Source organism: Notamacropus eugenii, chromosome 6, assembly GCF_028372415.1.
Source record: "Notamacropus eugenii isolate mMacEug1 chromosome 6, mMacEug1.pri_v2, whole genome shotgun sequence".
Classification (NCBI taxonomy): domain Eukaryota; kingdom Metazoa; phylum Chordata; class Mammalia; order Diprotodontia; family Macropodidae; genus Notamacropus; species Notamacropus eugenii.
Genome location: NC_092877.1, coordinates 108643178 through 108658388, shown reverse-complemented (window position 1 = coordinate 108658388; position 15211 = coordinate 108643178). Strand labels below are relative to the sequence as shown.

Below are 15211 nucleotides of genomic sequence, written 5' to 3'. Positions count from 1 at the left end.
CTCCATTTGAGTCAAGAAAACTGAGGCCAAAAGTGGATCTGTACATAGTCTGCTCAGTGTTAAAGTTGGAATTTGAATCTAAGTGTCCTTACTCCAGAATTTAGGGCTCTGAGAGAGTTGTTCAAGAGCACTGATCTTGGAGTTAGGTTTGAACCCCATTCTTTTACATCTATCAGTTGTGCAACCTAATCACTCTGTAAGCCAGGGGTTCTTGACCTGGGATACACACACACACACACACACACACACACACACACACACACACGTATATTTATTTATATTTTATATTAATATATTTTATATATACACATACATATATACACACACTGTGTATATGTATATATATATGTATGTGTATATATGTATATGTATCAGAGGGGCTATGAACTTGGATGGGGGAAATATGTATTTATTTGAATATAATTAATTTCCTTTGTAAATCTATGATTTCTTTCATTTTATACACTGAAAAATATTATTCTGAGACAGGGTTCATAGGCTTCACCAGACTGCTGAAGGAGTCCTTGACACAAAAAAACAAAAGGTAAAGAGCCATACCTCTAAGCCTCAGTCTCCTCATTTGCAAAATGAGTAGAATTCATCTTACAGGATCTACATCACAGGGTTGTTTTGAGTAATGTTTCTTGCAAATCTTCAAGTGCCAACACAAATATAAGATGATGCTATTTATTATAACCTGTTACAACACTCCCTCACATTTGTATAAGGTTACCCTCATTAGTTAACCCACCCTAGACCTAGAGGAGTCAGCTGGGTAACATGTCATATTAGATGCATGTTCTAACAAAAGTAAGAAGGTTAGGTACCTAATCTCATGGCCAAGATTTTCAGACTTCCTGCTCTACTTGCCCTTTTTACCCAAAGAGCACAGAATTCCAGGAGACTAAAGAGAATTTTCCCAGACCCTCTCCAAAAAAATATTTTTTATTCAGTGAGACATAAAGCAGGACACACCCAAATTACATACTTGTGTTACCCCCACAGAGATGTAAAATAGAGTATGAAAGAGACACTAAGGAAAAGGGAGGAAACAAGAAGGTTGGGGATGTTCTCTGCCAAGACAAGACTGACTTACGCTGAAACAATACACTATGCCTTGGAAATGTGCTCAAACCCATCACCTTCATTCAAGCCCTCGCTAAAACTTTAAATGAGTTATTATACACATTAAATTGTCATTTAATCGTACCCAAGCACCATCATAAAAGCCAATGAAGCAAGTCAAGCAGCACCAGAATAAAAAATACTATACTCGTTACATTCTGGGCACAAGCTTAAAAAAATGCTTACTGTCATTTCTTCTAAAGGGAGAAAAAGAAAGCCTACTGTCATCACACTTGGCAAATGGTTTATGAGAACTTGACTCACTCGCTTCATTTGATTTAACTGGAAAACCAGTGTCTGCCACACAGCAGCTGTGGGAGATTCCCACCTGAGTACTTCACTGGCAGACTATGAGGCAAGCAGATTGGGCCCCAGGAAGTTCAGCTACATATTTTAATGGAGGAATTTTAGAGAAAGGCCTCAGCAAAAAGCTGACCATCCTCTAGGCATGTAGAAGGGCCCAGTCTTCCTCTCTCTATCACTAAGAACAGGGTAAGAAGTTGCTTGCCAAGGTCAATCCTTTTCAAATAACCCAATGGAAAACCCCCACATGCCATGTTATTACTGACAATACCCCTCCTTTCAGAAAGAGGAGGCACCCAGGTTTAAGGTACTTTGTAAGCCTGCATCCACTCAAAACTATAACTCACAAGTCCCCACCGTGTTTAATTTTACTAGCCAACCTGAGTATACAATTAATTTAAAGCAAAGGCATTTAATGAAATAACACAGGAATGTACGTTCTTTGTTCTCAAAAAGAATCAAAATCCATCACTACATTAGGGTCAGGGAATGATGTGTCTAACTGTGGCTGATTAGACCAGTATGAGCTCAGAAGGCTTTACCAGAAATCAGGCACTAATAGTCCACATGAACATTTGGTGCAATAAGAAATTATCAAAACATGGTTTCAAAGAAACCTGGAAAGATTTGTGTGAATTGGTGCAGAATAGAGTAAATGAACCAGAAAAACAATTTATGTAGTAACAACATTATAAAGAAAACTTTGAAAGACCTAAGAATTTCAATGACCAATAGTGATTTCCAGATCCATGGTAATACATTACCCACCTGTTGAGAGAGGTCAAGGATTCAAGATGTAAAATAAGGCATCCATTTCTGAACATAGCCAAGGTAGGAATTAATTTTGCTTGATTGTCCACATCTACCATAAGAGGTTTTTTTTTTTTCCAGTGGAGTGATGGGAGGTAGGAAAGAGAATGGGAAAGAATAGGGTTGACCCTTCTCCTCCTCCCCCCCAAAAAAAAGAAAAAGAAAAGAGGCTCATTGAAGCATTTTTTTAAATGCACACAAGAAAATAGGAGGTATCACATAAAAGTAGAACATCTATCAAAGACGTATGTTGAATTTATCATATACATGAAAAGAAAAGCAAACCTTACACAAAAAGATTCACAGTTTCATTTGTAGCACATATTCTTAGACTTTGTGACAAAAATTGCCCCCAGGATCAGTTAATAAGATACTGCTGCCAATCATGCAGTCAAGAATACAAAAATACAGGAGAAAAAAATTGTAGTTGAGTATGTGCAAAGCATAGGTATCACTGAACAAAAAGTCAGTGAGCCCGAAATATCAGTTTCAGCAACCTTATAAAGGTTTTTGGTTATATAGGTTTATATAGGCTTAGTTGCATAGGCAGGAGGAATACAAGGGAATTTTACAGAAAGCAGGAAGGGAAGGTAAAGATTTATACCTCAAAGAAGAGATGACAGAAAAGTCTACGTCAGGTAGAACAGAAAACCATCAGGGTTAACATTAGACCTATAGTTAATGAGTTTGATTTTATAGACTCAAGCTACATATATAACCTACTCATCTTAAATAATCTTAAGTAAACGATGATAAGAAAGCCAAACCAGAAATGATCTTATGACAGCTTCTTTCCCAAGCCCTCCTATCATTGGCAGGTTGGGTATTTGAAGCATGGACCATGATCTTTCTAATGCTATGGCTCACAAACTAAAGCTATCAACGCTTCCCCTTTTGATTATTTAGTCAGGCAGATTTTATTAGCTTTTAGAAATGAGTATCTACTAAACCGATATAGTAGGAAGAGATGGTACAAAACATTCCCCCCCAAAGTCTGTGACGTACTCTCCCACAAGGAACATGGAAAGCCCAAGGGAAAGTGGGCTCATGCTGAAAGCACGTGTGAAAAAGGAAGTAACACTACTCCTTAAAGTCCTTTTTCTAAAAAAAAAACCAACAAAAACAAATGGTAGGCATTTTTTTTCTAGAGACTCCAAGATTTTTCCTCCGGTGTGGTGAAACCCTTGTGCTGGGTTTCTTGTACAGTCCTGAAACTGCCTTTCCTCCTTTCCAGTTTCCTTTCCAGTTTGTTCTTGGCTGCCAATGCAGAATCTGCTTTCAATCACAGTATTCCAGGGACTGCTACTAAGACACTGATGAAAAATCCAAATCATCTGGCCTTCCAAAATTCAAAAAGTCTTCCACTAGTCAAGATGTGGCAAAGAGAACAAGCTCCTCTCCTCCCTCCCTATTCCCATCAAATGACTCCCTTTCAAGATACTAGAACATGAATAATATACAGTTATCCCTTCCACATCACAAACTTTGTCCATTGCAATTTTCATATATCACTGGTTGGCATAAAAAATTAAATAAGAATTTGGGAAGTTTTGCAGAAGCTACAGATAATACGTGAAAGCCAGAAGATAACACAGAGAAAGTTTAGAAACTCAGAAATACATAAAACATATGTAAAGTATTATATAAAATCAACATATTTTATCTTTTAATACCATAATAATTCAGACTTCTCTGGTATGAAGAAAAGTCCAAAATATTTTGCATGGATTTTCCAGATTGCAACTGTGCCGCTGATCCCCTCCATGTATAATATATAATATATATTAGTAAATATATTATTCAAGCTTAGAAACTGATCTCTCCTCTAAATACCAAGATACTTGAATAATTCTATTTTCCAAAGTGGCTTACTGTTTCATAGAAGACCCACAGGATATAACAAGGGTATGCATTAATTTAATGACTTTGATCGATTGGCTGATTCCATAGAGATGTTTCCACCTGATAAAGGTCTCAAGGACATAGTTTTTCATTGTTTCTTTAAGCTGGGTGGATTAACTCAATTGACTTCTACCCTTAAACATGTACAATCCACTTTTTTCTATTCTACTATATCTATGTCTACTCTTCTAATATGCCTACTATGTTTATTTTATTTGGCATTTGTTAAGTTTAGAATATCTTAAATGAAACTTTAAAATGAAATAGCATAAGAAAAATAGCCTATTTCTGCCATAAACCTGTAGTACCTCCTTTCATAAAGACAATATCACTGTAAAGATTGGACCTTGAGAATACACAGAGACATTGAATTATCACTTCCAGTGCTAGAAGGTCACCAATGTCTCCCTGCAGTATCATTGAACTGTTCCTGCTTAAGTTTTCTTCCTAATGGTGTGACAGAGCAATGGGCATCTGCTTAGTGGTGCTCTACCAATCCCAGGGTCTTTACCAGGTATGGCTCCACTGGACATGTTGTTGTACACGTTTAGCTTCTGGCTTCAATGGGAGCAGTTAGATCATCCACTAACCCATAGAAGGAAGAGTGGAATCTATTATCATTTTTCTTAGCTCCTAGAGGTTTGTTTCAATTATTTTAGTGAGAGAGGAAAGTCCTTCATATACCCAGTATCATGACAAGGAAAACTCGGCTATTTTTCTTCCCATAGGAGATAGAGAACAGTGCATGCCCAGAACCTTGGCTATAAATCAACCTTTTCTCTCCAAAAGAAAAGTCTTTGTCCCAAGAAACCAAGTTCTGTTACAACAGAAAACAGGTGCCATGCTAACCAGTGCCCACAAAAATATAATCTGTCTTTGAACCCTGCTTGTCATATGCTACGTCAACAGGGCAATCTATGTGTCTGTCGTTTCATGTGTGTTCCCTAGGCATTTTATATACACACACACACAAATATATACATACATGCAATGCATAATATGCATACATATATATACATACATATATATATATATACACAATACACACACACAAGCAGAAAGACTGTCTTCAAGCAGTTTACATTCTAATTAGGAAAGACAACATACAACAGCATGCTGAAAAGTTGCGGGAAGGGAAAAGATAAAACTACCTGAGGAAAGAAGAGGCACGGTACAGAAAGTTGGGGGAGGAGATCACAAGGTAGAGGGTTCTTCCCACGTGAGTAATCCAGGAGTACAGTGAGTTTCCAGGATGAAGAAGCTTCTATGGGTAGAGAAAGTCCAGAGAGTATTCCAGTGTGTGGCCTACAGAGAGGAGTGAATTCATAGTGTGTGAATTCTTCCTTGAAACTCTCATTTAATTCCCTTGAGGATACCATGTACCCCCAACTACATATCTGGAGACTTTGCAAGACAGCAAGAGCTATTAGAAAGCCTGAGAACAGATCCTCCAGAATTTACTTAATTCCAAAGATCATCTCCAGATTTCCATGAAAATGAGTTTGAACCAGGACAAAAAGTTCAGCCAAGAAAATGAAATCATTGCCCTTTACTCCCTGGATCGTACCGTTATTTTTATTATGTGTAAATGGCCAGTAAGTCCTCTCCCAAATGGTGAGCTATCCAGACTTGTCTATTATCAGTTTATGGAGAAGTTTTTACCTGTCTCTCACCTTCTTGAGCACTCCTTGAAAACTGAGGTATCTGTAAACCTTAAAAAGAGGCATCAAGTCTGTCTGGACAGCTGGGCAGTATAGTGAATAGAGAGCTGGCCCTGGAGACAGGAAGACCTGAGTTCAAATCTAAACTCAGATACTTGCTAGCAGTGTGACCTTAGGCAAGTCACTTCACCCTGTTTGCCTTAATTCCTCATCTTAAAATGAGCTGGAGAAGGAAATGGCAAACTATGCTAGTATTTTTGCCAAGAAAATCCCAAAAGTGGGGTCACAGAGAGAAAAACACAACTAACATCAAAGCAACAACGGAATATAAAGTCTATCCCCTTAAAATAACACTTCAATGGATAGATAGAATATAAAGTTTCCTGAGGGAAGAGATTGTTTCCTTTTTGTCCTTTCATATTAGCTCCTGGAGGGCAGGGCCTGCCTTCTCCCTCTTTTTATTATATCCCTGGCACTTAGCATAATACCTGACACAGAGTAGGTGCTTAATAAATGTTTATTGATTATTGATCAGTTGATTCTAACTCCTGTGTCTGGCACATGGTTTCTACTTATTACATCCTTTTTGATCAACTTCCTCCCATCACTGGGGATTTTCCTTCCAACTCAGAACTCCCAATCTGTCCCTACTTCTCAGATTGTGTAATTCTTAGCCATATCTTTCCACAAATCTAACATAGAGGACCTACTCAATATGCTGAAATCTTTCTCCATTTTTTTTCATATTTTCTGGATACTGGCATAGCACTTAGATTAACTGTCTTTTATACCTTGCTCTCAGTAGTTCTCAACTTGTTTTGCTTATGGCACAATGCTCTCTGCCACGAGGATTCAAGGCAGGCTGATGTGGGCAAGTCACTTACCCTCTAAATTTGTTTCTTCATCTATAAAATGAGCAGTTTGAAGTCCATGACCTCAAAGATCCCTTCCAACTCTAAATCTGTAATTCTATGATCCAACACACAATAAATGAGGATTCCTGGGTAGTGTAGCCTCCAGGCCCAGTACCTAAACCTTAGGGTTCCTGTGTTTTTCCTTCTTCTCCTTCAAACCCCATGTTCTTTTTTACTTCCTCAGTTCTTACAGGACAGGGGGTAGTTTTGTCCTACTATAAAATAAAGCAGATAATGCCCTTTCTCTATGCCAAGATGAAAAAGGCAAACAGCAAAATACAGTCAATAAATTTAACAATTTAAGTGAAATGCAAAAATATTTACAAAAATATTAATTTCCTAGATTAGCAGAAGAGAAAAAAGAATATCTATATTGAGCTATTTTAGAAAAAAGAAACTGCCAATCTATAGCATCGTAGGTACTGATGGACTGACTTAATGGGTCACCTATTAAACTGCATGTCTTCATTTGCCTTTCATCCATTTTGTTTTTCCAAGGTGAATGACCAGACCAATTGCCTTTGAGTGAATAAGGATGATGATAATTAGTAACTGATATTTATTTTGGTTTTTGAGGCTTTCAAAGTGCCTTCTCCAAAACAACTCTGTAAAGTCCATAATATAAACATTATTGTCCACATTTTATAGATGATGATGGAAACTCAGAGAGACAAGTGGTTTCCCTCTAGTCAAATAGCCAGTAATGAGTGTTGATATTTGGACCCAAGTTTCCTTACTCCAAATGAAGTACCCTTTTTTTACTCTAACATGCTGGCTCTCCTCAGGGAAGCATACTAGTGTTCCAAGGTTCAACGCAATCAATCATGTAATCCATAAGTAGGAAAGCTGGTAGAACATTTCAATCAATGGGGAACAGCATAAGATATTTGAATGTTGAGTGTTGAGTCAAAAGCCTGTGATCAAATCTTGCCTGTTATCTACTACCGTGTCACCATGGATAAGCCATTTAACCTCTATTAGTTTCACTTTCCTCATCTGTGAAATGGGGATAAAAATACTTGTGGGATCTCCTTCACAAGGTTATGAACATCAAATGAGCATGGCATAGAATAAAGAAGCCTAGATTTTGAAGTCAGAAGACCAGGTTCAAATTCAGGGTTTTGCCACAAGTAGTGATCTGTGGAAGTTTAGGCAAGGTACTTCAGCTCTCTGGACCTCAGTTTACTTATCTATAAATGGAGCATATAACTAGATGACCTCTCAGGTCCCTTCTGTGTCTAAATCTAAGATTCCATGTATCTAAGACTCCCTATTCTATGCTTCACCTAATGCTGACCGTTAGTAGATCTTTAACCAAAGTTATTTTTGTAATTGTGTGTCATGGAATCAGTTGTGATCTTACCATGCTGGTTTGTGAAGAGGTTTTAAGCATCAATTTTATTGCTGAGTCCATATTTTTTTTGTAATTGGAGGATGCTATGTGGCGTAGTGGATAGATAACTGAGGCTGGAGTCAAGAAGACCTGAGTTCAGATCTGGCCTCAATCACTTACTAGCAGAGTGACCTTGAACAAGTCTCCTAACTTCTGTTTGCCTCAATTAACTCAACTGTAAAGTGGGGATAATAATAGCACTTATTTCCCAGGGTTGTTGTGAGGATCAAATGAGATAATATTACTGCCTCTCACATAGTAGGTGCTATATAAATGCTAATTATTGTTATTATTTATTATTATTAATGAGTAAACATATTGGGATCTTACACTCTCCCAATCAGTCAATTGTCTGACAACGAAAGGGTAAGTTTACTATTGCTTATTAAATCCCGACTCTTGTTTTTACCAAGGGTATGCTTAATGTCTGCCCAGACCATCATCATAACAATTTTACAAAGATGAGATAGCAGGCATATGGGTCAGTAGTTGCCTTTTTTGGTCATAGAACCATCTATGATTCCAGTGTAGGTTTTTAATGAGCTGAAGACTATAAGAACAGGGAGCCTTGCTCCCTTTTTATTATTTGCAGGTTTGCCAGAACGGAAACCACCGTCCTTGGACTCAGAACTGGGAGTGATTGCAATACCCAGCCCTGATGGGCCCAGCAGCAATGCTTCAATGTTGGACTAACCATCCTTAGTTTTTCTCTGGTAAATGTGCAGGAGACCCACCTGGGCCTAAGACAGATTATCTACTTAGATCCATTCTCTTTAGAAAAATACTCATGTGTTTTGTTTCCTACTGTGAATTATTGCGTTGATTTAGAAAAGTCATTTTTAATGGATTTTCTTATTTGTTCAAGAAATTGCCCTGAAAATCCATATGCTCTTTTGATTACATTTTCAAGACACTAAGTAAATACATTCTTACCAATCTTTATTAGGTACTTTTTATCCCTGGCCAATAGTCTGTCTTTCCTATATTTTAAGCCATTTATAGAAAGTGAAAGTGCAAGAAAAAACACGAAGTGTGGGGAGGAACAGGAGGCATTTGAAAGAAAAATAAGGGAAGCAGACAGAAAATTCAGATTGTCGGTGGAGTATACTAGAGACCACCTGTACAGAAAGAGGAAGTCAATGTGTGGTTTGGGCAATCTGTCACAAGCCTGGCAAGAGGCATAGGATAAGAACGATGGAAAACTTCAATTATCCTAACAGCTACTAGAGGTCTTTCTGTGCTCAAAGCAGAGAGCAAGTCATTTATTGACTCACCTAAATGATAATAATATCCTTCAAAAGGCAGAATAATCAAAACGTGGAATTTCCATTCTGGATCTGAGGCTCATCACTAAGGAGGAAATGTTCTTTGGAATGGAAATGAGGAGAGCCTTGGCAAGAAGTAATAGTGCACTTAGCATGGTGCCTGGCACATAGAAGGCCCGTAATAAATACTTGTTAATTGACTGATTGTTGTTCAGTCGTGTCTAACTCTTCATGACCCCATTTAGAGTTTTCTTGTCAAAAATACTGAAGTGTTTACCGTTTCCTTCTCTTGCACATTTTACAGATGAGGAGACTAAGGCAAACAGGGTTAAGTGACTTGTCTAGGGTCACACAGATAATAAGTGTCTGAGGCCAGATTTGAACTTAGGTTCTCCTGACTTCAGACCCAGCAATCTATCAGCCTTGTTGGAGTAAAAGCTCCTTTTTTCTTTCTTGCTTTCCTTTCTTCCTTTCTTCTTTCCTTCCTTTCTCTTTCTCTATCAATTTATCTATCTTTCTATATGTATGTCTCTATCTCCATCTCCTTTCCTAAGTCTCCTAATCTCACCCAGGCTCAGGAGTTAGAGCAGCCAGTCACAAGCCTAATCTCAATACTGATTGGCATTGAAGCTTTTAAACTTCTTTGTTCTTCCAGCCTAAATAAATTCACTTCTCTTCAGGCAGCATGGTGGTCTTCCACTTCCAAAGGCCCACTATGTTGGTTTTGGACTTAGTGTAGACACCTGATTGATGTAGCCCCTTGAAGCTCATGATTCTTGAACTAAAGAGATCCTCCATCCTCAGCTTCCCAAGTATTACAGACATGCATCACCACACTAAAGTTCTACTTATTTCCATTTCACCAAGCTACCTCAAATGCTGTTGAAGGAGAGTACTATCTCAATGCTAAGTGAGAAAATAGGGGGAGGAAATATCCCCTACCAATGCCAGCATCTTAGAACTAAGTCCTGATCATCCTATCCACTTCAGCAGATAGAGTGCCAGAAATGAAGTGCAGAGGACTGCAGTTTAAATCCAGCCTCAGACACTTACTAGCTGTGCGACCCTGGACAAATCACTTAGCCCTGTTTGTCTCAGTTTCCTCACATGTAAAAATGAACCAGAGAAGAAAATGGCAAACTATTCCAGTATCTTTGCCAAAAAAACCTCAAACAGGGTTATGAAGAGTCAGACACAACCAAAACTGGACGACAGTAGCAACAACAATTGATTGATAAAGAAAGAAAGGAATAAAAAGCTGATGATCTATTATTCAACCCAGATATGGAGAGAACAGATTTCAAAGGATATAGAAGAAGGATAAAGTAAAATCCCAAAGACTAAAATTCTATAGGGGAAGTCAGACTAGGAGGTATGGAAAGTTCTCAAAAATAAATCTTTTTTAAAAAACCATTCCGATGAGGAAGAAAAAGAGGTAAATTTTAAAGAGACTAAGACAGATGCACAGAGACCTCACTAACCAAATTAGATTTTTAAAAGATACGTACAGAACATGGAAGCAAAAGCAAGTAAAATAATGATAATAATAGCTAACACTTATATAGTTCCTTGAGATTTGCAAAATGCTTTACAAATGTTATCTCATTTTACCCTTACAACAGCCCCAGAAGGTAAGTAATGCTATTATCCCTATTTTTATAGATGAGGAAATCGAGGCAGGCAGAAAGTAAGTAAATTAGGTAAGGTAAGTAAGACCAGGGTCATACAGCTAGTAAACACTGAGGCTGTATTTGACCTCAGGTCTTCCTGACTCTAGACCCACCCCTCTATCCATTTATTTCATTTCAGAGAATTAGTGAAAAAGCAAGGAAGCCTTCTGTAGGAATGTAGGAATGTCCTGAGCACTGAAGTTTAAAATGATCTGATTAAGGAAAGCTGAGATTTTTTTCAGCTATCTTGATGGAAAATGTGGTCTCAAAGAAATGATAGGGCTATGGTTTCTGTTATCTCTGAGAATAAGATTAATCTTTGAACTGGAAAGTCCAGGGGAAAAAATGGTCTGTAAGGAGCTGACCCAGAATATAAGTAAAGAGATAGTGAGAGAGTATTGTAGCTGCCAAGGTGGACTATATTCTTGAGTACTGGAAAATGTGTCTGCTGAACTTCCATAATGATCTCTGAAAAATCATAGAGAATGAGAAAGCTATTAGAAGATTAGGGAAGGGCAAACAGTCCTCCAATTTCAAAAATAAATGGAGAATGGAGTCTACAATTCAAGTCACACCAAGTCAACAATATTTATTAATTGCTTACTAAGTGCCAGACACAGTGCTAAATGATGAGACAAGGAAATCATCAACAATTCCTGTCCTCACTGAGTTCCCATTCTAATTGGGAAGGCTTTATACAGCCATATATATAAAATATAGAGAGTATAAATAGGGAGTAATCTCAGAGGGAAGATATCAGCAATGGAGCAAATCAAGAAATCTCTCTTAGAGAAGGAAGGATTTTAGTGGAATCTTGAAGGAAGTCTAGAAAGGTTGGAAAGGATCTCTTTGTGAAGGCTTTAAAATCCTGAGGGCTGTATCTTAGACACTGGAATTTAGTGAGTGGGGAAGCTACATGGTTAGATGGGCACTGGAGGAAGATCACTTTAACATTTGAATGGAACATGGACTAAAGTAGAAAGAAACCTGAGGCAGAGACCAACCAGAAGGAGAATGTAGTAGTGTAGGTATGCAATGATAAAGGTCTTCACCAAAATGGTAACTATTTTAGAGAAAATAAGGGAATGTACATGCACAGAGGATGATGCAAAGGTCAAAACAGTAGGACAAGGTACAAGATTAGGAATGGGGTTTGGAGAGGTTTAGTGAGGTTGTGGAATCAAGGATAACATCTGGGTTGCAAGCTTGAATGACTGGAAGAATAGTGAGTCCCTCAACAAGAATAGCAAGGTTCAGAAGAGTGGAGGGTTTGGAAGGAAAGATAATGAATTCAGTTTTGGACAAGTTGAATTCAAGATGTCTACAGAGCATCCAGTTTAGGATGTCCAATAGGCAGCTGGAGATGTGAACTGGAAATCAGGAGAGATGTTATGACTGGACAAATAGATCTGAGAATCATCTACATTGAGGTAATATTTGAATCCATGGGAGTTCGTGAGATCACTAAGCAAGACAGCATAGAGAGAGAAGAGACAAGGGCTCAGGATAGGGAGGACAGCTATGGCTAGTGAGCATGACCTGTAGGAATACACAACAAATGAATCTGAGAAGTGATCAGACAGGGAAGAAGAGGGCCAAAAGAGAGCAGTGTCATGAAAACCTAGGGAAGAGAGAGCATCCAAGAGAAGGAAGGATTGACAGTGTCAGAGGCTATAGGGAGGACAAGAAGGATGAAGGTTGAAAAAATGTCATTAAATTTACCAATTGAGAGATCAATGGTAATACTGGAAAAGTATTTTCAGTTGAGTGATGAGATCAGAAGTCAGACTGTGGAGAGTTTAGAAGAGCGGAGAAAGTGAAGTTATCAATTATAGAAAATTTTTTCAATAAGTTTAGCCATGAAAGAGAGGAAAGATTTTGGATGATATCGAATACTGATAGCAAGATAAAATGAAGGATTTTAAAGTATGAAGAAGGCATGGATATGTTTATAGGGAAGCAGTCAACAGAAGGGGGAAGTCTAAAGATTAGAGAGTGAGGATGATAGAAAGACCAGTCTTCTAGAGAAGACAGGATAGAGATCAAGGGTGCATTTTCTGGGCTTTGCCTTAACAAGGAGACAAATCTTTATATGAGATAGGAGTAAAGGAGGAAATAGAGGAGGGAGAGTATGAGTGACAGGAAATGAACAGGAAAGAGGGAGCTCTTGCTAAATGGCCCCAAAGTTTTCAGTAAAGTATGAGACAAAATTCTCAGCTGAGAGGATGATGGCCATCCATGGCCAAAGCCACGAGAGCTTTGAGGAGGGCTGGAAAGGTTTGGAATAACCATTAAGGTGAGTAAGATAGTGAAGTAATTCAGGAAGTACATAAATATTATTTTGCTGCAAGGAGGACCCAGTTGACTTGATTGTTGACTTCATTTGGTATAAAATAACTCCCAACTTTCTATGATCCTGCCCACCTGGACTTCTAGTTCCTTCCACATAATATTTCATCTCCCTGTGCCTTTCTACGGGCTGCTTCTCCCCATCAACCCCACCCCCACTCACCCCCCTCACCTGAAAAGTTCTTCCTCTTCACTTCTTCTCCCTAGAAATCCCTTTAAATAGTATTTTTTCCCAATTACTTGTGAAGGCAATTTTCAGCATTCATTTTTACAAGATTTTGAGTTCCAAATTGTTCTCCCTCCCTTTTTGTCTTCCTAAAATGGTAGGCAATTTAACATAGGTTATGCATGTTCAATCATGTAAAATATAGTTCCATATTAGTCACATGAGTGAAAGAAGAAACAGATCAAAAGGCATTTCCTTCGTATCTTAACTGAAGTACCACCTTATTATACTTGACACACATTTTCTGACCCCACCTAATCTACTAACACCATCCCCCCAAAAAAATGTGTCATGTCATTAAGAGCATTTTAATGCGTTTAGTCAGTCAGAGGCGGCAAATGGCAACTTACAGTTCGCACCAAAAACATATAACCTCACTTTGGAGATATTTTGTGTCTACTCATACATACACTCACGTAGAGAGTCAGCTCCTGAGATCAGGGACAGTTTCACTTTTTTCTTTGTATTTCCAGAACTTCGCACAGCTCCTGAGACAGAAAAGGAATTTAAGAAATACTTGTTGGAGGATGGTGGGGTAGGTCAGAAAATTCCAAGCTTTCAAGATTTTCCTCCACAAAAGCGTTAAAATATCACCCTAAGGCAAAGTGCGGAGTAAAAATAAATAAAACTAGGGGCAGGACAGGGGTCCTCCTGGGACAATTTAAGAAAATCAGGGGAAAAAAATCCCAGGATGAGGTTTCGTCCTGGTGAAGAGTAAACACCTCCAGGCTAGCGTTTGCTTTAACAGCAAGTGGCAAGTCCTGGGATTAATTGGTTGGAGACGCTACCTCAGCCCCAGCCCCAGATACTCCCCACCACCACGACCTCCCAGGATAGTGAGAGGAGTTGGGCTTCTGAGCCCAAGATCGAGGGAACTTCTGCCGACGAAGAACGCCAGACCCAGCTGTGCTGCGAAGAGCAAAGAGGGGTGGGCAGTAAGGCACCAGCACAAGCCCAGCGAGTGCAGAAGCAGTGGGGCAGAAAGCCCCTAGTTTGGGGCACTTGCAGGAGGCTGGAGATTTGTCTTTGGTTTCAGACTAGAGGGGAAAACTGAAAATCTGGGGCAAGAGGCACCATTTTCCATACCCCAGATCTAGAGGTGATTGGAAAAATTAAGCTATTACCACACACACACAAAAAAAAAAAAAAAGCACGGGAAAAGGAGAAAGAATACAACCATAGAAAGCTATTGCATGAATAAAGATGACTGGGGTTCATCTTGAGAGGAGGATATTGAAGTAAAGAAACCCCCAAAAAGCAAATGGTCACCTGCCCGAAAAGAATTCACAGAAGATCTTTAAAAAGGCTTTAAAAATCAAATGACAGAATTGGAGGAAAAACTATAAATAAATAAGAAAAAGCCAAGAAAAACAAGAAGATTATGAAAGGAAAGTCAACCAATTAGAAAAGGAAATCCAGAATCTTAAAGAAGAAAATGACATCTTGAAAATTAGAATTGGGCAAAGTGAAGAAATTATAAGAAATCAAAAATAATTAAATAAAATATGAATAATGAAAAAATGGAAGAGAAAGTGAAACATCTGATAAGAAACAACAGATTTGGAGAATGGATCGAGAGAAGAAAATATAGAA

General features: G+C 38.4%; 1 pseudogene; it reads left to right on the top strand.

Moving 5' to 3' along the window:
• Positions 1-13217: 13217 nt before the first annotated feature.
• Positions 13218-15211, top strand: part of LOC140512098 (small ribosomal subunit protein eS19-like) — a 122702-nt pseudogene continuing 120708 nt past the window's right edge.